The sequence below is a fragment of the Chelonoidis abingdonii genome, chromosome 2 (genome assembly GCF_003597395.2).
Source record: "Chelonoidis abingdonii isolate Lonesome George chromosome 2, CheloAbing_2.0, whole genome shotgun sequence".
In the NCBI taxonomy this organism is placed as follows: Eukaryota; Metazoa; Chordata; order Testudines; family Testudinidae; genus Chelonoidis; species Chelonoidis abingdonii.
The window spans coordinates 233,117,943-233,141,406 of NC_133770.1; positions in this window are offsets into that span (position 1 = coordinate 233,117,943).

The window sequence follows — 23,464 nt, forward strand, 5'->3', positions numbered from 1 at the left end:
AACCAGTTTCTCCTCCCTTGGTTTTCACACCTCTACTGCTAGAACAGGGCCCCATCCTCCCTGATTGAACTAACCTCGTTATCTCTAGCTTGCTTGCTAGCATATATATACCTACCCCTGGAAATTTCCACTACCTGCGTCTGACGAAGTGGGTATTTACCCACGAAAGCTCCCGCTCCAAAACGTCTGTTAGTCTATAAGGTGCCACAGGATTCTCTGCTGCTTTTGTAATAACCTTGATACTCTGAATGATTACATATTGTTCTCTCAATCCATGCTGTTATAAACAGATAGCTAAGGGTTAATGTCTCTTTTACCTCTAAAGGGTTAACAAACAGGGAACCAAACACCTGACCAGGGGACCAATCAGGAGACAAGATACTTTCAAATCTCGGGGGAGGGAAACCTTTGTTTGTAGTTTTGGGTTTTTGCTTTGTGCTCCCTAGGCTCTGAGGGTGACCACACGTCTCGACAGGCTCTCTAATCTTCTGTTTCCAATTTGTAAGTACAAAGGTAGAAAGACAGTATAGTCTTTTTATTTGGTTTTCTTTATGTGCAAATGTGTAGTTGCTGGAAATATTTTAAATTGCATTTTTTCTGGATAAGGCTGTTTATCCATTTTCTATAAGCTAAAAGACCCTGTAATATTTCATCTTGATTATAGAGACAATTTTTATGTTTTTCCTTCTTTTATTAAAGTTTTCCTTTTTTTTTAGAATCTAATTGATCTTTTGGTTATCTTGGGTAAGACTCTAGGGAAGGGAGTCTGCACTCACCAGGGAACTGATGGGAGGAAGAAGACGGGGATAACCTTGATACTCTCAATGGTTACATATTGTTGTCTCAATCCATGCATACAGCTGGCATTGGCAACAGTTGGTTGTGCATGTGCATCAAGGGTACAATATGTCATTTTTTGACAGCACTTCTGAAAACAGTTTATCCTGATCTGGCAGCCTCTTTACATGAACAACGTTTGGAGAAACACTCTCTTGCAATAAATTGCCTGACAGAACGTATAGCTAATCTTTGTGTTACACGGGTACACTAAGGGCTCCAAAGGTGGCATTATATATTCACTGAGGCATATAGGTCTAGATCTAGACTAGCTTCATCCTCACACTTTGTTGATGCCCATAGGGAGGTTTTAAACACTGAACCTAAATAACTAACTAAACAATTGTTTGCTTATTTTTCTTCATACACAGCCTTCATGCATTTCATTTTGCTCAGAATTGTTGTAGAAAGCTCCTTCTGCTTTTACTGCAACAAAGGCCTTTTAGTCATTTTATCTGCTCTCCCTGACTGTACTATCCTCAGTGAAAGATATTATATATTTAAAATTTGACCTATATGCAGTGGTATTAACACACAGCCACTTACGGCGTAAGTGTTGTATTAACTTAGATGGAATATATGGGCCAAAGTGTTAAAATAATCCAGTCACTGCCCATCATTAAACAGTGATTGGGGGTTTGGTATAGAGAGACCACAGCCTCCTTAGGACCAGGGCAAACACCCCATTAAAAATCCTTTTAATCTTTAATAAAAGATAAAGAAAGGAAGGAAAACAGAGCATTTGAAATGTAAAATATTAAATAAGGCTCTTATTTTAACCACATTGCTTGTTCCCTTTCACTGGAGAGCATTTTAAAGGAAAGACCTCCTTGTTTGACACTCTCTGAGATGGTATCAAAAACGGTAATAATTCTTCTTTGAGGGGAAAGAGAAGATGTTAGTTGACATGGGCTGGAGCAGTTGATGTTGCTGCTGTTGTTGTTAAAGTCCAATCCCCTTTCATTCCAGGTGGTGCTGGGGATTCAGCTGGAGCTAGTAGAAGTGGTGATGTTATCTGGGTCTCTTTTTCTGGTTGGGTCTGGTTAGGGGTCTTTATCTAATTTCTCATAATTAGAACAAAGAAGGTCTGAGGGTTCAGGAGATTGTGGGGTGGTACAGCCAGGATGGTGAAGCTCACTCCAATAGCCACTGTCTATTCTTCCATATCTTCCCTTCAAAATGTCTTTCTTTAAGGACCCAAAAAGGGAATGATGGGTGGAACATCCTCATTATTTTGTCCACCAATTAAGCCTAATATCCGACAATCCAATTTTGGTTGACTGGTTTCTTATTCCACATTTTTCTTATTTACCAGGCATGATCTTAACAGTCTTTCTAATTATATCATACTGCCTTATTGTTTGAACTAATTCAGTCTTTCTGTCTCCCTACCATACCTTTTCCCATCAACATTTGTTGCTATAGGTTTACTGTGGCATTGTATGAACTTTCAGATACTTTTTAGAGTTGAGCTCACAATTAGGGTGGATTTGTAGCTGCAGTTATTACAACGGTGTACTTTAGACATGTCCCCATGTTGGGAGGGTGTGGAGGTGCACCAGCTCAGTAGAACTCCAGTAGGCACAATGCCTCTTGGAGCTCCCAGGGGAGCAGAGAAATGTGGCTAAGACACCATTCTAGAGGATGCAAGGGCTGCTTTCCACCACTGGTGACCGCACTGCTAGACAATGTGGAGGCGTCCCAGTCCTTTAAGCCTAACGATTCAGTGGGGCCTAGCCTGACTTTACCAGTGAGAATGTGTCTGGCACTTACTGAGAGAGAAGCTTCTTGCACCTTCAGCCCCCACCCACAACAGACTCACTCAGTGCAGGATACAGTCTGTCCTACAGTCAGCCTTTGGGGCCCACAAAGTCTATGGTCATATTTCCCACTAATTTCAGGGACCTAACAATATAAAGGAGAATCTCCATTTTAATTTTTAAGCACATTTCTAGTTCTGTGCCTTGAGAGGACAGCCTTGGGAATAAAGCTGAGTTGAAATGTTGTCAGTAATATTTTTCTAAAGATGACAGCTTATACTGTTTTTCCTTCACAGACTGGCTTTTGGGGTCCGTGAAAACTATGGTCATGGATCCTTATCCCTGAGAGGCCCAGGTCAGTCTAGGATGGTGAGGACAGTTCCTTCCAGGCTGCCACTGAAGACTGTCACACACTCTCTCAGAAGTAGTTACTTACGGGTCAGTCATCAGTTGGGCAGCCAGCATGAAGTCTAGCCACAGAAAAGGGCATGCCAATAGCATGGGAGGTTATCCAGAGTAGTAGACTAGGTACAGAACTGTATTCTAATTCCACGCCTGATACTAACTCCTGCGCTGGCCTAAATTACTTAACCTGTCTAGTTAGCTCCCCATTTGTAATATCGGGATAATATCCACTATACAGGTGGTGGTAAGGTAGCTATAATAATGTAGTAGTTTAATGTTTAAAGCACTGTATGTGCATTGGATCCTGCTAAAATTTCACAGTCCACCAGACCCCCTATTTGCTTGGACAAATGTCCCTTGTAATTTTTTTTTATCTATTGGCAACTATGCTCACAGCCCAGCAGCATCTAGGGTCCTCTTCTGCAGCTGGATTTTCCCCTTCCCAACACTCTTTATGTAAAGTGTGTTATTTATATTTGGACTGTACTCCAAACAATTCTCATTGATTTACTCCAAAATCATCAGGCTGGCCTTGTGTGCAGTGATACAATCATGTGAACAGATATTGGTTAAGTTTGGAGGGGGCAGTGAAAAAGTGGTTGGCAGGCCTGGTCTAACATACCAAGGAGTCACCTCAGTCTGGGTCTTAATGAAAAAGAGAGCAGCGAGTGAGATTAGTTTTCTTTTTTTGCTCTCTTTATCCTTGTCATTGGGCCAATGACCCTTCAACAGAATTAGGACACAACTGGCCCATGAGAAACTAGTTGGCTACAGTTGAGAGCAATCAGGTATTCCGGGTGGTGGCTTTTAGCTAATTAGTAATGGAGCAATTGAGCTAGAAAGAGGCTGCTAGAGCAGCATAACGAGTTCCTGGAAAGGAGGAGGGAAAGAAAGAGGGCTCTCACTCTAGAGAAGTCCTGTGGCTGCTGCAGGAACCCATAGGAGGTGGAGTGGTACAGACAAGTGCTTAGCGGCGACATTGAGAGCCCCAAGAGAACTGTCAGGATCTCTGGGGAAGGGAAACCGTGGCTGGTCCTAGATCAAATGGCACTCCAGATGAGGAGCATCTTCAGTGCCCTCCCCCCTCCATTGGTTAAACTTTCAAATACCTTATTTTTTACTGCATTTGTAGTCCAGTGCCCCGCACGTGCAGCATGCCAGGCAGTCACCTGTGTCACCTGCCCGTAAATCTAGCCCTGAGGGAGACAGTTGAGTGCTCCTATCAATAAGTTCCAGCAAGGAAACTGGGGACTGTGCCTAGATTGGACAGTCCTACAGTTTGAATCTGGCTCCTGAGAAGGAGATAGGAAGATCCACAAGGAGTGGAGTAGGCTCCTAGGTGGACAGGATCCTGAGTTAGGGTCTATAATGGGTAGAAGAAACTCACAGGAAACAGGTTAGGATCCTATTGGGAATGTCCTGAGGTAGGACTGTAAATGGAAATAGGGAGACCCCAGAGATAAAGTGCCACATCCCCTGGGGAAGGGAGGCAGTCAGAGAATCCTACTGGGGAAGCAGCAATGTAGGAGAAGCTCTGCAGGGGCCAGGAGAAGGGGCCAAGGAAACAGAGCAGAAGAAGTTATTAGTTTGGAGATTCATTTTTTGGATTTGCATTTGGACCTTTCAGTTATTCCAGAAGGGGGTTTGGATTTTGTAACTTGGCCAGAAGACCAAGCCATGGAAGGCCCTGTGAGAGGCAGATAGCCTGCAGGAGGTGCTGGAGCTGAAGATACCAGTTACATTATGTACAGGCTCAAGGGGGCATGCAAAGGGAGAGTGTGTCCCATCAGAATCCCTATGGAGAAAGTGATTTCCCCCTCAGATCCTTTAGTGAGCCCCTCATGTTTTACATCTAAATGTTACTAAAATCTCCAGCTCTTTCTGCTGACAGGAGTGAAATACCAAATAGTGGAGCAATGGACCAAAATGAACGGGAAAAAAAAGGAGGGGGGGGTTGGTTGGCTTTTTTTTATTTTTTAAGACTTTCTGGCATGGTGTCTGGAAAAATATTTGACACCAGGGGTTGTGAGCTTTTGTGCCAAGAGAAATATTCTTAAGCTGCCTTTAGCCCTTATTAAATCCTAACGTATTTCTAGTTCTGAGGTTAGTGACTGTTTGGTGATAAGGGTTGATGACAGCTTTTTAGGTGTTATAGCCTTAGAGGGAGGAACCGTTCTGAACAAAGGTTGAATCCACAGGCCAGATCCATCTTGTCTGATAACTGGAAGCAAAGGGGATTTGTAAACCAAGTGTTACAAGTCTGAAGGCCTCCAGGATCTGAAGAGTTGCAGAACATTATTTTATCTGAGCTTTCCGGGGTGCTGGCCCTGAATCAGATGATGTGGTGATGTCCCAAAATTTTAAGTAGTGACTTCTGTTTTGCATGTGTACAGTATCTACCTGTGTTATGGTTTGTGCTTTCCCAGTGTCTAGAAGTGCTACTGTTCAATTTTAGATTTCCCCTATTGGTAAAATGAGTCATTTTACTGGTATCTTTGGGTATTCAGAGAACTGCAAAATTATAAGAATTGGGATTCTGGACAAATATTATAAAAGCATCACTGTTCTACAACAAAATAAAAGATGAACTTTAGAAGTGAGTACATGGCCTAGATATCAAACCACAGTTCCTTCTGAGTGCACTTATGGTAAGTTGTTGCAGAAAAAAATTTCATATAGTGAAGCACTCTCTATCAGTCAGAGAAATACTTTTAGCTGTATTTTACCCAGCATGTGACACGTACTGAAACCAAACTCTGTTCCCTACTGCCAAGACAGACTGGTTCATATAATTGCATACGCATTCTCTCTCACACACACACAACTCACACAGTATGTGCCTGATTACAATACCACAAACCCACAAAATGGACTGCTTCATACACATGCGTCTGTTTCCAAGGAAACAGAACTGCATTTTTGGCAAATGTACACAATTTGTTATTCATATCTATTACCATGCCAGTTTTCAAACGTTTTTCTCCAGCTACAGTATGTGCTTCCTAATACACAGTCTAAGCTAAATAAAATGTTTGTGATTGTTACTGGAAAGCTGTCTTCTGTTATTAGCACGGATGCATAGTGACAGTGGATTTCACTCTCTCACATGCCTTCCAGAGGATGAGATTGAATGGATATGGTTGAAAAGTAACTATTACAGCATGGTTTCCTGGATTGGTGGACAATAGGTTCATGAATGAGGTGACACTGGGCCAGATTTTAAAGGTATTTAGGCATTCACTGGGACATTCAAAAGTGCCTAAATCCTATTGAAATCACCTCATTACTGAACCTACTGTTCAGCAAGTGATTAAAATGCCAGCTAAGAGCCAACCCCTATCCTGTATTATGTGGATATTCTAAGGAGAAATGGATGTAGGAAAATTCTTCCTTTCCCACCCCACCCATTCATCAAGAAGGTGCCTAGTACTCAAGAAAGTACAAAACTGAAGACTACCGTAGCCAGTCTATACTAACTCTGACTGTTAACCCTGGTGAACCTGCTCAGTGCTAGACCAATGATGGGAGAAGTGCCTAGAATTCTTGGTGTAGATACAACTTTAGAACAAAATGGTTCTGGTGGTAGATCACCACTTGGCTGCCAATGAGTCAGATAGGATTTTCCCCCTGAAGGTACACAACACATCTCCACTGGTGGAAAACAGTAGAAAAACAATGGATTTTGCCTCAGCTTTTATGCTAAGATAGTTTATTTTAGGTGAAAACTGCTATTTTCATATTTGAATTCAGAAAATTATCTGTAGACCAGGTTTAAAGAAAATAAAATGTAAGCCGTCTCTGGTAAGCTAGAGATGGTATGAGGATCAACTTACCCATCTGCTGTATCTCCAACTCCACTCTTAGTGGTGTGTGCCCCTCCAATGTTCTTCCACCTGGTGATATGTCAATGAACTAAGAATTCAAACAATATTCATGGCTGCTAAGAATTGTAATTTATCAAGCAGCATCTCCATGCTCCCAAATCCATCTCCTGGAAGGTAGCCACACTGCACTCCACTAATCCAGCAAGGGATTTAGAATGTACTGACTGGTCAACGAAGGATGACAAGGATGGCATAAACCTCCCGTAATATATATTTTTGAATAATTTTGCTTTGTATATGGGAACGTGATGCAATTTTTTGCCATCTTTACTAAGGCAGATCTTTGCAAAACAAATGTGGATTTTGTTACTGTGGCTTGTTTTAAAACAGTTAATTGAAAAATCTGTTTTTACTGTAAACATCTTAAAAGGTGAAAATGTTTATGTAAGTCTAGTACCAACACAGTTACTCAGAGCACTCTCTGAAACATTCATTTAAACGCTGCTTTACAAGAAATGATGACTAGACAAGAAACTTGTCATAAGCTGTACCTGTAGGGCACCCCCTTGAGGTGAGAATAGGTGCCTCTCTCTTCTCAAACATCCTTCTATGGCTCTTTTAGTGATTTCAGCTTGTAGTAGGGGAGCCCCGGTGCTGGTGCACCATTGGCCCAACATGAATTCAGCTCAGCAGCCTCTAGATGGACTCTTAATGGAATAAAAATTAGCTCAGCTCTTCAACAGTGGAAAGCGGAGGATGTGCAATTGGTGTTCCAGGCCCCCGAAAGGGGCCCATACCATCAAGTACACACACCAGTCCCTGTAGGCATTGCTGTATCACCTGTTCAGAGTGCAGCATGCAGTCCCCGGGTTGTATGTCTTAGGGGAGCAGCTCCCCTGCTTTTGTCCAAAACAAAAAAGACAAACAAAATAGTTCTGCAGCTGACAAAGCAATGTGGGTTTGCCCTGCTGTTCCCCACAAGGCCAAAGGTAAGTTTCTGTGAAGGGGGCTGGATTCCTAACCCCTGTGTATCTGAGAGACCCAGCCTGAGTGCCCAGGGCTCTAATAAAAAGAAAACCAAAGTACAGATGGTCCCTTTACATGCAGTAGAGGCTCTGCAGCAGCTTCATTGATAAACAGCCCCTGCTCTGTGGGACTAAGGAGTTCTTGCTCTACTTCCCTCTGAGTGCCACCTTTAACGACCTTCCCATTTCCAGTCTTCCCAGGCCTCATGAGTGCACTGGGTTGGGGATGCTTGTGCCTAAAAGAGCTCTTTAGATCCTTCCTGATTGTAGTGGGGAGCTTCCCCCTCGCTGAGGTCTGTTGACCAGATCTTCAGGCATGGCCAAAATGCACAGAGCTGAAGCCAGAGGTTTATGCAGAGATGACTCTTTTGCACTGGCTTGGTCCAGATGCTGTTCTTTGTATGACATTCTCCCTGCACTGTGTTAGAGCAGCCTGAAGGCTACTCTAATGTGTGCTTCCCTGTAACTTATGCTTCCCCGTAAGCTAAGAGTTTCCTAGCAAAGTGGGGATGGTAGAAAATATTAAGCACAGATGCTGCTATGTGAGAACTCAGTGTCAGCAAGTAATCCAAGACTACAGACTGAACCGACCCATTATGGATGTGACTCTTTAATCAATGGAGATCGCACCATGACTGTAAACCCTTCAAAATACTTTCCTCAGTCCACCAGTATTATCTTTGTCTTGCTCAGATTCAGTCAGCTGTTCTTCCTCCATGAGCTGATCACATCCAAGCACTGGGCTATCTTGGTGGTAGTGGAGTGGTCATATGTGATGAAAGATTGGTAGAGCTATGTATTATCTGCATATTGCTGGCACTTGAGTCCATGTCTTTAGACTAGTTCACCTAGTGGCCTCATGTAGATGCTGAAAAGGACTAGAAAGAAAACTGATCCTTGTGGATCCCTAAAGGTAAGAGGACTAGTGTTGGAGGTGCAATTTCCTATCACTTCTTGTTGGGTGCATCCCTTCAAACCATTTTAGTGCATTACCCTGGACCCCATCACCTCTCTCATGTCAGACAGAATGATCAACAGTGTTGAATGGTGCAGCGGCATCCAGGATGATGATAGTGGATGTTTGCCCTCTATCCATAGACAGGAAGAGATCATCCATCAATGCCACTAAGGCTGTTTCATCAATTCTACATCAGTCTATGTGATCTTCACTAGGCCAGGTAGGTAGTGTCTGCAAAGTCCACCAGCAGTTTGGTGCAAAGATGTTGCACCATGCCCAAAGACCTGGCTTTAAATGTTGTTCTCGCATTTCATTCAATTTTAAAGCCTGGAATGAAGAGAAGTAGAACTGGAAAATTCTGTACATTCAATATACCAGTTACTAAGGTTTGGAAAGCATGGAAACTGGAATATGCTTTTTCAGGGCTTCAGAACCTATGCTGAAATTTATAGCTCAAGTTCTTTAAATGAATGCTTCAGACCCTAGTTAAATTTATTATGCTCAGTTACAATATGGAATCTTCTACTGTCAATCATACTATCATATACTTATCATGTGTCCTAAAATAGGGAGTGTTAGCAGCTAGTTGGCAGATACTGCATCTTTGCTGGAGCCAAATGAAGCTTTTGGACTGCATTAGGGCCAGCTAGAAATTGTGTGTGTGTTTGTAAATCCCAGGGTGAGCATTATAAGATCTGTTTACTGAGGCTTCAACAGCAACAATCAAACATACATTTTAATAAAAGGCTATACTGCAAGCTTTGGATATTTCCTATTCTAGAGGTTAATTTGCATTTTGGTGGTGGGTGAGAGATGAAAGGGATTAGAAGTGCGCAAGGAAGGTGGGCTTTGGATCTGAATTAGATTGGGGCTAAGATTTGGCTTTTAGGTTCAAGGTCCAACCAGCGTTAAGATGCAGGCTCAGGCTTAACATTAATATAGCTGAAGTCTCACAAACATTTCTTGTAGGATTCCAGACCCAGGGCCGGATTTAGGCCAATTCAACCAATTCCCCTGAATCGGGCCCCGCCCCTAAGAGGGCCCTACACCCAAGCCCCAGGACAGTGTACCGGCAAAAGCTGGTGCGCTGTACTGGGGTGGCCCAGCTTCCCCAGGGGGCAATTTGAAAGGCCTAGGGCTCCCAGCAGGGGCTGGAGCCCCAGGCCCTTTAAATTGCCACCAGAGCACCACTGCTGGAGCACTGGGGTAGGGCTGTGGGGCTCTGGGGGCTATTTAAAAAGTCTGGGACTCCTGTTGCTTCTACCATCCTGACCCTTTAAATAGCCACTGGAGCCCCACCGCTTCCCCAGGGTTCCCGTGGCTATTTAAAGGGCTGGGGCGGTAGAAGAAGGGGAGCCCCGAGCCCTTTAAATACCCCCAGACCCCTGAGGTAGCGGGGGGCTCCGGGGGCTATTTAAAGGGCCGGGGCTCCAGCTGCCTCGCCACCCTGGTCCTTTAAATAGCCGCCGAAGCCACACCGCTTCCCAGGGCTCCCTCAGCTATTTAAAGGGCTGGGGTGGTAGAAGCAGGGGAGCCCCGGGCCCTTTAAATAGCCCCTGAGCCCCGGGCTGCTGCTGCTACCCTGGTGAGGGAGGGAGGAGGAGGGGGCACTCACCATACAGGATGGGCTGTACCCCCTGTATCTGTGCCAGCTGCCTGCATCCAATCCCTGCTGCACCTCCTGCCCTGCCTGCAACAGTTCCTGTCTGCAGCCAGCCCTGCACCCGCTGCCCGCAGCCAGCCCGTCTCCAGCCAACCCCACACCTCCTGCCTTGCCTCCAGCTCTGCACCAGCCCCTGTCTCCAGCCAGCCCTGAACCCCCTGCCCTGTCTCCAGCCAACCCCTGCCACACCCCGCTGCCTGAAGCCAGCCATTCCCGCACTCCTTTGTCTACAGCCCTGCCAACCCATGCCGCACCTCCCCTGTGGCCCTGCCTGAAGCCAGCCAGCCCATCCCACACCCCCTGTCTCCAGCCTGCCCCACACCCCTTGCCCAGCCTGCAGCCAGAGCCTACCTCCAGCCCCCTCCCTGCCCCACCTCCAGCCAGCCCCATGTCCACTGGTGCCCTGCAGTTCCCAGGGAAGTAACCCTGCACACCTGCTTCAATGAGGTGGGCAGGGAGCAGCTGGGACCCACACATGTGCACCCTAGCACACCCTCAGGGAGTGGCGGAGCTCATTTCTAGTTTAGACACATCTTTTTAAAAAAGAACTTTAGGTAGGGTTAACATACATCTGTATTTTCCTGGACATGTCAGGCTTTTTGGTTCTTAAATCACCATCCGGGAGGAAAATACGGACGTATGGTAACCCTATTGGTACAAAAAATACATACTGTGGCAGAACTTTTTATAAGGAACCGGTTGCTAAGAAATGAAAGGCTTTTTTTCATGGGTTTTTTTTTTTCAGTCATCCCTGCCGAGGCCCCACTGAAAATGTTCGAATTGGGCCCCGCACTTCCTAAAGCCGGCCCTGTCCAGACCACAATGGCAGGGACTTCCCAGTTTGTTGCTCACATGAGATTTCTACCATTTGGGGCTGTCATTGCACAAGAATAATTTTGTGTGATTCTGGCCACATCCAACTTGGAAGCAGGAAACAACACCTCTTGCAGTTTTGGAACCTATTGAACCAAAATTGTGGAGGTTGGATAACAGCTGCAATTGTGAATCTAAACCCCACAAAATTTAAGTGATTCCATGTCCCAAAGTTGGTCCATTTCTAGTTACACTGGACATCAGCAGAATCAAGGGCCACAATGCAGTAGTTTGTTATAAGTGGAAGCTTTGAAAGTAAAAACCTCTGAAGTAACTGTCTTTTTTTCTTTAAGCATCATTCAGGTTGTTCTCTCAAAAAACACGTGACTCAGCTGCCTATTACCTGCGGTTGGTCCTGGAAAACTCAGAAAGAACAGTTACAATGGATTCTTCTCCTTCACCTCAGGCAGTGGGAAGCAAAAATTTTACCACAACAGTCAATAAGGTAATAGCAAGCTTCACTGGATAAAAATGGTTTGAGGTTTCAGCCTTTAAAGTACAACCCTTTTTTGAATGTAATTCTTACTCTATTTTTTTATCAGACTGTTTTTTTTTTATGTAGAATCTGAACTGTACAGAGATTGTTACCTTTCAGATCCATGTGCAGTATTACATGTCCTATAGAAGTTTAATGTTATGTGCATAAACATTTATAGAGCATGTGATCAAGTCTCTGGACACTTAAGCACACTATGACAACGTTATCAAAGTTTTTGTGAAAAGGACATGCTTTTTCTGTGGTATTAACATCTTTCAGAGGAAAGAATAAGTTAAAGTAATTCAATGAGAGGCATAAGTAGACACTACTGGCTTTGTTGTAGTAATGTGTTTACTGGTGACAACCTAGTATGTGTTGCATCTAGGTCAAGGTCAGGCCAATTTACCTAATTCCGTGTAATTATTATTTTGTAGCAATCCTATTCCCAAAAGCCCTCGAATGACTAAATCCAGTTATTCTGAACTGTAATCAAAGTTAATCTGATGACTGAAATGGTCTTTGTAGTGGTTACCATGTAGCAAGCTAGTTAAAACTGAAACATAGCAGGGTTAAGTATCTTGCCTGGGGAGACATAGTCACCTGGGCACAAGGTTGGCAGTAAGGAGACCAAGGTATGACGCAGGATATGTCACTTAACCTCTCTATACTTTTGTTTCCACAGCAATAAATGAGGATACATATATGCCTAACTACATCATGTCTGGAAAGTGTTGTATCTAGTAAGTGCAAAGTATTTAGCCAGCCACTGCTAGACATGAGACTAGAACTCAGAACAGAGATGGTCAAAAAAGGGAGTATTTTTTGTGAAAAATTTGTCCGCTTTGTCTGAGAGCATGATGGCCCCCACCCTTTTTATCTTCCCTCTGAGGAGGTTCTTCCTCTGGCAGCTTCTTTAAAATTGAATGCACATTTTGGAGTGAAAGTAGCCCAGTGCATGCAAAAAATTAATCTAAATTGTGGAACATCTGTTACATGAAACTTTGATGGAGAAAAATATACTTATTTTTTCAGAATTCATCAAATTTTGCAGTTTGTCAAACCATAATATAAATAAATATTAATTGGGAGAAAAAATTGATGAGTATTTTGTCCAGTTCTGTTCTAAACATATAAGCCCAAATCATCAGATGAAAGAGACTTCCACTCGGTGCTGCTGAATGGGGAAGGGGTTGAAGTGAAAGGTGTCTTTTTGCTAGTTCTGCACTGCCCCGGTGCCTATGGCTGCTAAGGGAATATATACTTCAGTTTGGCTGAGCATAATTTAGAGCAACTCTGAGACCATAGTGCATCTGGGTTTTTTCAGTAGAACTGATCAAAAATCAGAATTTGTGTCTTATGGGAAATCCTGGTATTTATTTTCTACTTTTTATTCAGAGTCAGGTCAAAATATTGAACGCTTTGTAAACAAGAAGTTCTGGAAAATTTCAGTGTGGAAATGAAAAGTTTCAACACTTTTACTTAGACCTTTTTGAGCAAAATGAAATATTTCAACATTCTTGAATCTGAAAATTTTGTCGCAGGTCAGTTCAATGTTAACAATGCATCCACTTGAGCTGCCATATTACTTCATAGGAGTTGTGGTTTGGGTGCCTCATGGCCTCCTGTGGGCCAGGCTTCCCAGCCAGACTGCATCTTCCATAGTGTAACATGGTTGTGTGGTTACTGAAATACACAGTAACAGTTCAGTCAGAGGGGAGACTCTGGTGCATCATTGGAGATTAAGTTTGGCTACAAGTCTGACCCATAGGGGAGAACAACAGGGGTATAAGGCACCTGAATTCAAGTTTCTATGAGCTGTCACAGCAACTTAGGAGGAGGCATATTAATATCAAACTGGTCCAACATGTAATGTTTCATTTAAGTTGACTGACCCAAAATGAAATTATTTGTAATCTAAATATTTCATTTCAACTTAACCAATGACAAGTTAATTTTTTTATTATTATTATTATATTTTATTTTCAAAATTGATATCTTCCCATGGAAAATTTTGATGTTTTTTTTTTTTTTTTGCAGAAACATTTTCTGTTTAAACATTTTGACAGAAAATTTCCAAGCCACTCTATTTATCAGACAGCAGGCCACATATTTTCCTACCCGGATACTTTTCTTACTCCTGTGTTAATAGACGGGTTGTGGCATATGCCAGTTCCATGCCACCACTGGATTCCTCATGCCAGGTTACTATATAAGTGCTAAGAATCACTGTAGTAATCTTCTTAAACTGTCATGTGTATGTAGTAATAACAGGACTATGAAATTATCTGACCACTAATTCATTTGATCTCAACTGTAGAAGTCAGTTGAAGTTTGCACAAATAATAGTGGAAGGCAGATGTAGTGGGGGAACAAAGGTGACTTTTCTGAGGATATATCAGGAACTAAGGAAAGAGAAAATGATCTTCAGCCCTGTGGAGAGGGAGTTCAAATGAAGATCATTGTCATGTTACGCATAAACCATTGGATTCTTTGGGAACTGGCTGGAATTGAGACAGTTACTAGAAGGCAAAAGAAAATGACTGATCTTGCTGAAGATCATGATTCAATTTGGTGGCTGGAGTGAGCTTGTGTTACTGGAGAAAATTTTTTCTGAAGAATCCTGTTAAGGAATATCCCTGTACCCAAATTGTTTCTATAAAGGATGAGAGTGAGAATGATCTAAAATCTTATCAAGGTAAGCTTCCTTTTACATACACTTAGAAATAGAGAAGTATCTTTTTGGTTTTGCAGCCCTAAAGATAGAGAAATAATATTAAAATGCTTGTAGAGTATTGAGGCATACATTTTCATATGATAGTTATAAAGAGTCCTTTACAAGGTTATATCAATTATGTTATCTCAAGTGGAGAATCATGACATTTCTTCTGAGTAGATTTATGACCAATGATGTTTTGGATTAGTCTGACCAGCAAACCAAGCTTTGTATGTAGTCTCAAATAGCTGTCACATGTCAATAGTAAGTTTTGGGGGGTTTTGGCGGTAGGAGGTATTGAGGAAGATTGTCTATTTGCCAAAGCTGTAGGTATACAGTACCTGGAAATACAAACGTGTATCAGCAAAGTAAAATTAATGCTCAATAATCACAGCAATATTTGTATCCATCTCTCATATACATATAGTGAAGATGTTGCTTTTATCTGAAATTAAACCGAAGTCTAAGATGATGTGACTGCCCTGATAGTGGATGAAGCATGGTTTGACAGATATGATAAGTCCCAGTGCAACCAGAATTTTAATAATGCACAAATACCTATTATGTATGTACTTACACTCAATCTGAAATAAAATGTAATAGAGTAAATCATAAAAAGATTTGGGCTTATATGTTTAGAATAGAACTGGGCAAAATGTAATAGAGTAAATCATAAAAAGTTAAATTGTCTACAGACAGCCTTGTGCCTTTACAGAATAAACTTTATGTCCTCTCCCACCCTGTATAACAGCAGCAACTTTCAGTTGCACTTATGCCACAAAGCCCAAACAATGGGTGTCTTAAATCTGTAATGTGTTCAGTAGACATGAATTTTCCTTTTCCCATACTCAACCCCTTCAAGATGTTGGGGCACTTTAGTAGCCTGGCTTTTTTCTTTGAGTGATTGCTTATATCCATTCCAGTTAGGTGTGCGCGCGCCGCATGCACGTTCATCAGAAGACTTTTTACCCTAGCAACACTCAGTGGGTAGGTTGGGCGCTTCCTGGAGTGATGCCGCTATGGCACTGGATATATACCCCAGCCGGCCCAGCCACCCTTCAGTTCCTTCTTACAGCCCGCGTCGGTCGTTGGAACAGTGGAGTGCGGCTTAGCTGACTTCCACTCCCCTAACTACTCGTAGTTTCTCGTTCGTTATCATGTATATAGTTATAATTCTTTTATAAATATAGTTATATGTTTCTTCCTTAATAGTATAGTTAGTTTAGTAATAGTTAGCGGGGTTTGGGGAGTAGCCTCTTCCCCGCACCCAGTGCTGGAGCCCATGTTTGTCCCCGGCATTTCATCTTCTTCCTCTCCAGATGAGGCAGTGGCAGGGACTTCCTACTCGGGGCCGCCTCCAATAGACCTAAGAGCCCATCAGGACCTCCTCAGGAGAGTAGCGCTCAACATGAACCTTCAGGTGGAGGAGGTCCCAGAGATCGACGACCCTGTAGTGGGCATCCTGTCGGCAGATACCCCCACTAGGGTGGCTTTGCCCTTTATCAGGACCATCCAGGCCAATGCAGACACCTTATGGCAGTCCCCAGCCTCCATCCCCCCTACGGCAAAGGGGGTCGAGCGTAAATACATGGTACCCTCTTGGGGGTACGAGTATCTATATATCCACCCTCCTCCCTCCTCGCAAGTTGTCCAATCGGTCAACGAGAGGGAGGGCCATGGCCAGCCGGCGCCAGTCCCAAAGTCAAAGGAGGCTAGGCAATGGACCTTCTCAGCCGCAAGGTGTATTCGGCAGGCTCCCTACAGCTCCGGGTGGCAAATCAGCAGGATCTTCTGAGCCATTATAGCTACAATACCTGGGCAGAAGTGGTTAGATTTACAGAACTACTTCCCCCGGACTCCCGCCAGGAATTCGCTGCATTCCTAGAGGAAGGGAAAAAGGTGGCCAGAACCTCCCTCCAGGCTTCCCTACATGCGGCCAACTTGGCAGCCAGAACTCTGGCCTCTGGTATCACCATGAGATGCATTTCATGGCTACAGGTTTCCAACCTCCCACCTGAGTGACAGTATACCATCCGGGACTTACCCTTTGATGGTAAGGGTCTGTTCTCGAAGAAGACTGACCCCAGGCTACAAAGCTTGAAAGACAACAGGGTCATCATGCGTTCTTTGGGCATGCATACATCTGTAACCCAACGCAGACCTTTCCATCCCCAGACTCACCGCCCGTACTTTGTGCCCAGACACAGGCAAGACTTTAGCAGACGGCGCGGGCGGGGTGGCCGTAGATGCCAGTCTGGACCCCAAGGGGGCCAAAACCACGGCCCCTCAAAACCACCAGCGGGACCTCAGTCTGTCTTTTGAAGGTACGCCCGAGGACGGCATACCAGTTTCAGGACAGGATCCTTTTCCTCCTTTCTCCAACCGCCTCTCCTACTTCCTCCCGGCGTGGTCCCAATTGACCTCAGACCTCTGGGTCCTACGCACGGTGAAACAAGGATACCACCTCCAATTTGTTTCATCCCACCTTCCCACCCTCCAACCCAGTCCCTCTTCAGAGACCCCTCTCACAAGCAATTCCTCCTGCAAGAGGTGCAGACGCTCCTCGCCATAGGAGCAATGGAGGAGGTACCACAAGACAAAAAGGGCAAAGGGTTTTACTACCATTACTTTCTGATCCCCAAGTCGAAAGGAGGCCTGAGGCCCATCCTAGACCTGCGAGGCCTCAACAAGTTCATGATAAAGTTGAAGTTCTGCATGGTCTCCCTGGGGACCATTATCCCATCCTTGGATCCTGGAGACTGGTATGCTGCCCTCGATATGAAGGACGCGTACTTTCACATTGCCATTTTTCCTCCTCACAGGAGGTATCTTCGCTTTGTAGCCAACCACCAGCACTTCCAATTTACGGTCCTCCCCTTTGGCCTCTCCACGGCCCCAAGGGTGTTTACAAAGAGTATGGTCGTAGTCACCGTACACCTCTGCCGACATTGGATACACGTATTCCCATATCTGGACGACTGGTTCATCAGAGGGACCTCTGAGACACAGGTCAGGCAGCATGTAGGCATTGTCAGGGACCTGTTCACACGCTTAGGCCTGATGCTCAATACGGAGAAATCCACACTGGTTCCAACACAAAGGCTAGACTTCATAGGAGCTACCCTGGACTCCAATTTAGCCAAGGCCTACCTACCCCAGCCGCGATTCCAGGCAATGGCAACGATCATTCGAGGTCTGCAGAACTTCCTGATGACCTCAGCTCGCACCTGTCTTGGTCTCCTAGGTCACATGGCTGCCTATACTTATGTGACCAAATATCCCAGGCTCCGCCTCCGACCCCTCCAAACGTGGCTCAATTCTGTCTACCGTCCAGGCAGGGACCCAATAGATACAATAGTCACCACTTCCCCGAGCACCCTACGCTTCCTCGACTGGTGGCTAACCCCCTCCCTGGTATGTGCAGGGTTACCATTCCATCTGCCACAACCCTCACTGTCCCTGACGACAGACGCATCATCTCTCGGATGGGGGGCTCACCTCGGACACCTTCGTACCCAGGCCCTTTGGTCATCGCAGGAGCTGATGCTTCACATAAATGTCCGAGAGCTGAGAGTGGTCCGCCTGGCATGCCAGACATTCCAGCAGCATCTACACGGCCATTGTGTCTCAGTGTTTACAGACAACACAACGGCCATGTATTATATCAACAAACAGGGAGGGACTCGATCTTCCCCCCCTCTGTCAGGAGACCATCCGACTCTGGGACTTCTGCATAGCCAACTCGATAGACCTGGTAGCGTCCTTTCTCCCAGGGGTTTGGAACACTCTAGCGGATCAGCTGAGCAGATCCTTCCTCTGTCACGAATGGTCGATAAGACCAGATGTTATTCATTCGGTCTTCCAGAAGTGGGGCTTTCCCCACATAGACCCGTTCACCTCTCGCATGAACAGGAAGTGCCAAGCGTTCTGCTACTTCCAGGGTCCTTCACTGGGATCAATCTCGGATGCATTCCTCATGTCGTGGAAGCACCGGCTGCTCTATGCCTTCTCCCCGTTCCCGCTGGTTCACAAGGTGCTGGTAAAACTCTGCAGGGACAGAGCACATCTAATCATGATCGCGCCAGCATGGCCCAGACAGCACTGGTACACCATACTGCTCAACCTGTCCATAGCCAGCCCAATTACCCTGCCTCTCCACCCGGACCTCATAACGCAGGACCACGGCAATCTTCGCCACCCAGACCTGCAGGCCCTTCACCTCATGGCATGGCTCCTGCGTGGCTAAACAGGTTGGAGTTACGGTGCTCCACTCCAGTACAACATATACTCCTGAGTAGCAGAAAGCCTTCCACTCGGTCAATATATCTGGCCAAATGGAAACGTTTCTCCTGCTGGTGTGAAACGCAGAATACTACTCCCTCTCAGGTCTCGATCACCACTATCTTGGACTGCCTCTGGTCCCTTAAGCAGCAGGGCCTGGCGATATCTTCTTTGAGGGTGCACTTGGTGGCCATTTCCACATTCCATCCAGGAGAGAGTGGCCACTCCGTGTTTTCCCACCCTTTAGTTACTAGACTTCTCAAGGGTCTGGAGCGCCTCTACCCCCAAGTATGCCGCCCTGCCCCTACCTGGGACCTCAACCTAGTCCTAAACAGGCTTATGCTTCCGCCATTTGAGCCGTTGGCACTTGCTCACTGGCATAATATCTGTCCTGGAAGACAGTTTTTCTAGTGCCATACATCGGCCAAGATGGGTTCAACTTTGAGCATTTACTGTGGACCCACCGTATACTGTCTTTCACAAGGAAAGGTACAGTTGCGACACATCCGGCATTCCTCCCTAAGGTGGTGTCGACTTCCATACCAATCAGGACATCTTCCTTCGTCTTATCCCGAAGCCTCACTCACTCGACGGCAAACAGCAGTTACACTCCTTAGATGTCCGTAGGGCGCTCGCTTTTTATTATCGATCGGACGAAGCCCTTCCGAAAATCCCCCACTCTTTTTTGTGCAGGGGCTGCGCCGGATGAAAGGCCTACTGTCCCCTCCCAGAGGATTTCCTCTTGGGTGACGGCGTGCATACGCACGTGCCTATGACCTGGCTCATGTTCCTCGGCCATCTCATTGCACATTCTACCAGAGCTCAGGCTTCAGCCAGCCGCCTTCCTGGCCCATGTACCAATCCAGGAGATGTCGTGCAGCTACCTGGTCCTTGGGCCACACCTTTGCTTCGCACTATGCTCTGGTCCAACAGTCTAGAGATGATGCAGCTTTGGCTCAGCGGTTTGCACTCTGCACCATCTCACTCCGATCCCTCCGCCTAGGTAAGGCTGGACTCACCTAGCTGAAAGGGATATGAGCAATCACTTGAAGAAGAAAGGGGTTACTCACCTTGTAACTACTGTTCTTTGAGATGTGTTGCTCATGTCCATTCAAACCCACCCTCTTCCCCACTGTCGAGTAGCCGGCAAGAAGGAACTGAAGGCTGGGTTGGCTGGAGTATTATATCCGGTGCCATAGTGGCGCTACTCCAGGGGGCGCCCAGCTGACCCACCGAGTGTTGCAGGGTAAAAAGTGTTCCGACGAACATGCATGCGGCGCGCGCACACCTAACTGAATGGATATGAGCAACACATCTCAAAGAACAACAGTTACAAAGGTGAGTAACCGTCTTTTCTTCAGGCTTTGATTAGTACAGTTCTCCTTGCAAAGTGCTACACAAAAGAGAATAAGGCAGAAATGTCTCAAGAGGATGGAGGTGTGCAGCACCTAGAGGTCTTCTCCCCTCTGCTGGGCTTTGACATACCCCCTGGCAGGGTGGATGTCATGGACCTCCAGTCCTTAAATTGCTGTGAACTGGAAGAACATAACTATTTAAAGGCTTCTAGAGCGGAGTGGTGCCAAGAGCCTCTCACCTTCCCTTTCTGTTTCAGGTTCTGTGGCTTCAACTACACAGCTTAGAGCTGTTCAACCATCTGGACAACCATAGGGAATCCTCTCAAGGCTTCCCAAACAAACTGGTAATACTGATACATAGGTGCTGGCTCCTATGTCTCGTTGGTGATCCTTTTGCTATGGTCCAATATTGCAGTCAGGCAACTTAGCATTCTGATGTTGCCCACCTCTCTGGCAATATTCAGACAGTATCTGTGCTTTCCTCAGTAAAGCACAGATAACTTGTAATTTATCACCTAAATTATTTTTATGTAATGTGATGGGGCAAGGCCAGATGGCTACAGTAAAGTACTGAGAAACAGGTATATTAGCCCCAGGCTAAACAATCCCTAGTACCCCTGGAACCAAATGGCAGTTGCTCCAGGTTAATCAAGGCACCTGAGCCAGTTAAGACCTTTCTAGAAGGCAGAGATAGCTACTTTAATTAGAACACCTGCAGCCATCAGGCAGGCTAATCAGGAGCACCTGCTTTAAAAAGGAGCTCACTCCAGTCAGGCAGGGAGAGCCAGAGGAGAAGGAGCGTGTGTGAGGAGCTGGAGCAAGAAGGCAAGGAGCCGAGAGTGAGAGAGTGTATTGCTGGAGGATTGAGGAGGACAAGCATTATCAGACACCAGGAGGAAGGTCCTGTGGTGAGGATAAAGAAGGTGTTTGAGGAGGCCAATGGGGAAGTAGCCCAGGGAGTTGTAGCTGTCATGCAGCTGTTCAGGAGGCACTATAGACAGCTGCGATCCACAGGCCCTGGGCTGGAAACCCGAGTATGAGGGCGGGCCCGGGTTCCCCCCAAACCTCCCAACTCCTGATCAGACACAGGAGGAACTGACCCAAACTGTGGGTTCCGCAAGAGGGGAAGATCACTGAGGTGAAAAAAATCCGCCAATAAGTGCAGGACCCACCAAGGTAGAGGAGGAACTTTGTCACAGTAACCATAACATGGTCAAAAAATTAGGGTTTCATTCAGCATGAAGGTTCAATAGAAATAAGAACATTTTCATTTTCCTTTGAAATTTCTGTGGAAATTCTTGGCTTGTTTTTGTTTGTTTTGGGGCACGGAAATTCAAGAACTAAAGTATTTTGGCTGAAAAGTCAAATATTTCAGTTTGGTAATGGTGTCACAGAGCCTCATAGTTCCCATTCTCCTTTATAGGTTAGGCTCCCTGATCAGACTACATCTTCCATGATGCATCATGGTCACCCTTTTTGTGGAGTGGAGGAGGTGTTTCATGGGAATCTTTCTGGCCAATGTGCACCTTGAGAGATTTAGTTTGGTGGGGGAACTGGGCTACTGAGGAGAAAGGGTGCTTGAGACACCCAGACTAGACCTCTCATGAGATACCATGTCAGTCTTTCCAATCTGAAATATTTTGGGTTTGGGCCATTCAGCTATTGAATGCAAAAACTGAATTCTTCCACAGGAACTAGACAATTCTCACCCAAAAAACCTCCAAAATTTTTTAGTTGGAAACTGCCAGTTTTCTGCCATTTCAATGGAAAATTTTAAACCTGCAGCTTGCAGTTCCCTGCACTCCCAAATGCACCTTCAAAAATGTAGATAGACTTCTGGTCTCTGCAACTACACCTACATCCTTATTGTGGGGAACAGCTGCTGTTACTGTGTAAGCAGGAAGGGAGAAAGCAAAGAAGGTGATAGGAGAATTCTAAGCCCAGTCCCCACCCCATCCTGCTTATCAGGGACCACATGAGGGAGAAGCCCTGGCCAGGGCCATCTGTGGTGGGGGGGCAAGTGGGGCAATTTGCCCCAGGCCTTGGGCCCCACAGGGGCCCCGCTAGTCCTGGCCCGGCAATGGTCCAGGTCTTCAGCGGCATTTTGACAGCTGAAGACACGGCACGACTGAAGGGCCCCCCGTCACCAAAATTCCGCCAAAGACCCAGACCACCGCCAGGTGAGTACAAGTGCCACAGCTCCCCCACTTTGCCCCAGACCCCCTGAATCCTCTGGGTGGCCCTGGCCCTGGCACTATCATCCTGCCAGGCATGGAATCAGAACCCTAGGAAGGGCAGAGGAAGATAATGGAAGCTCCTCACCTTTACTCTCTACCTGGCATGGATTCTTGTTGACAAACTGTCAGCTACTATGGTGACCTGTAGAAGGGAGAGGGATACAGAACTCTAGAAATGATGCTGGAGGTTGCTGTTCAAAGGGAGAGCCAGGGTGAATGAGGTGGAATTAATGTGAATAGGATGGATTTTTGAAAAATAACAAAAATGTAGACACTAGTAGAATGAGTAGGGGGGAATTCCCAATGCATTTAAAATGACCCAAATCAATGCGATATCTGAGCAACCTGGTTTGTGCATATGTAAAAAAGAGATATTTAAATTTTGGACTGGAAGAGACCTTGAAGTCGTCATATCCAGCCTCCAGTACTGAGGCAGCATCAAGTAAACCTAGAGCATCCCTGACAGGTGTTTGTCCAACCTGTTCTTAAAAATCTCCAGTGATGAGGGTTCCACAGCATCCTTTGAAAGCCTATTCCAGTGCTTAACAAAGAAAGCTTTTTCTAATATCTAACCTAAGTCTCCCTTGGTACAGATTGAGATCATTACATCTTGTCCTGTTTTCAATGGGCATGGAGAACAATCTTCTTTATAACAGCCTATAGCGAGGGGGTATGGCCTTCCTTCCTGACAGATGGGGAGAGACCCACGACAGCCCCCTGGTGAGCAGAGCTATGACACCCGTGACCGCCCTGCCATAAGCAGAGTGGTGGGACAGGAACCAGAACTATAAAAGGCAGGCCTTCCAGCTCACTTAGAGGAGAGCTGCTGGAGGAGCAGGACATTTTCCCTTTCCTGCTGCTGGAGCTCAGGCCTGACAGAGGCCGCTACAGCACCAGAGACCTGGACGGACTGCTTGAGCGGCCAGGCATGGGGTCACCGATGAGCTGTTGCGGCTGCCACTAGCCGTTTATCCCAGCAACGACCCTAGAATCCAGGTACCCCCAAATGGAAGTGTAGGAAGAAGCCCAGGGAAGCTGAATGGGGTTCGACTGCA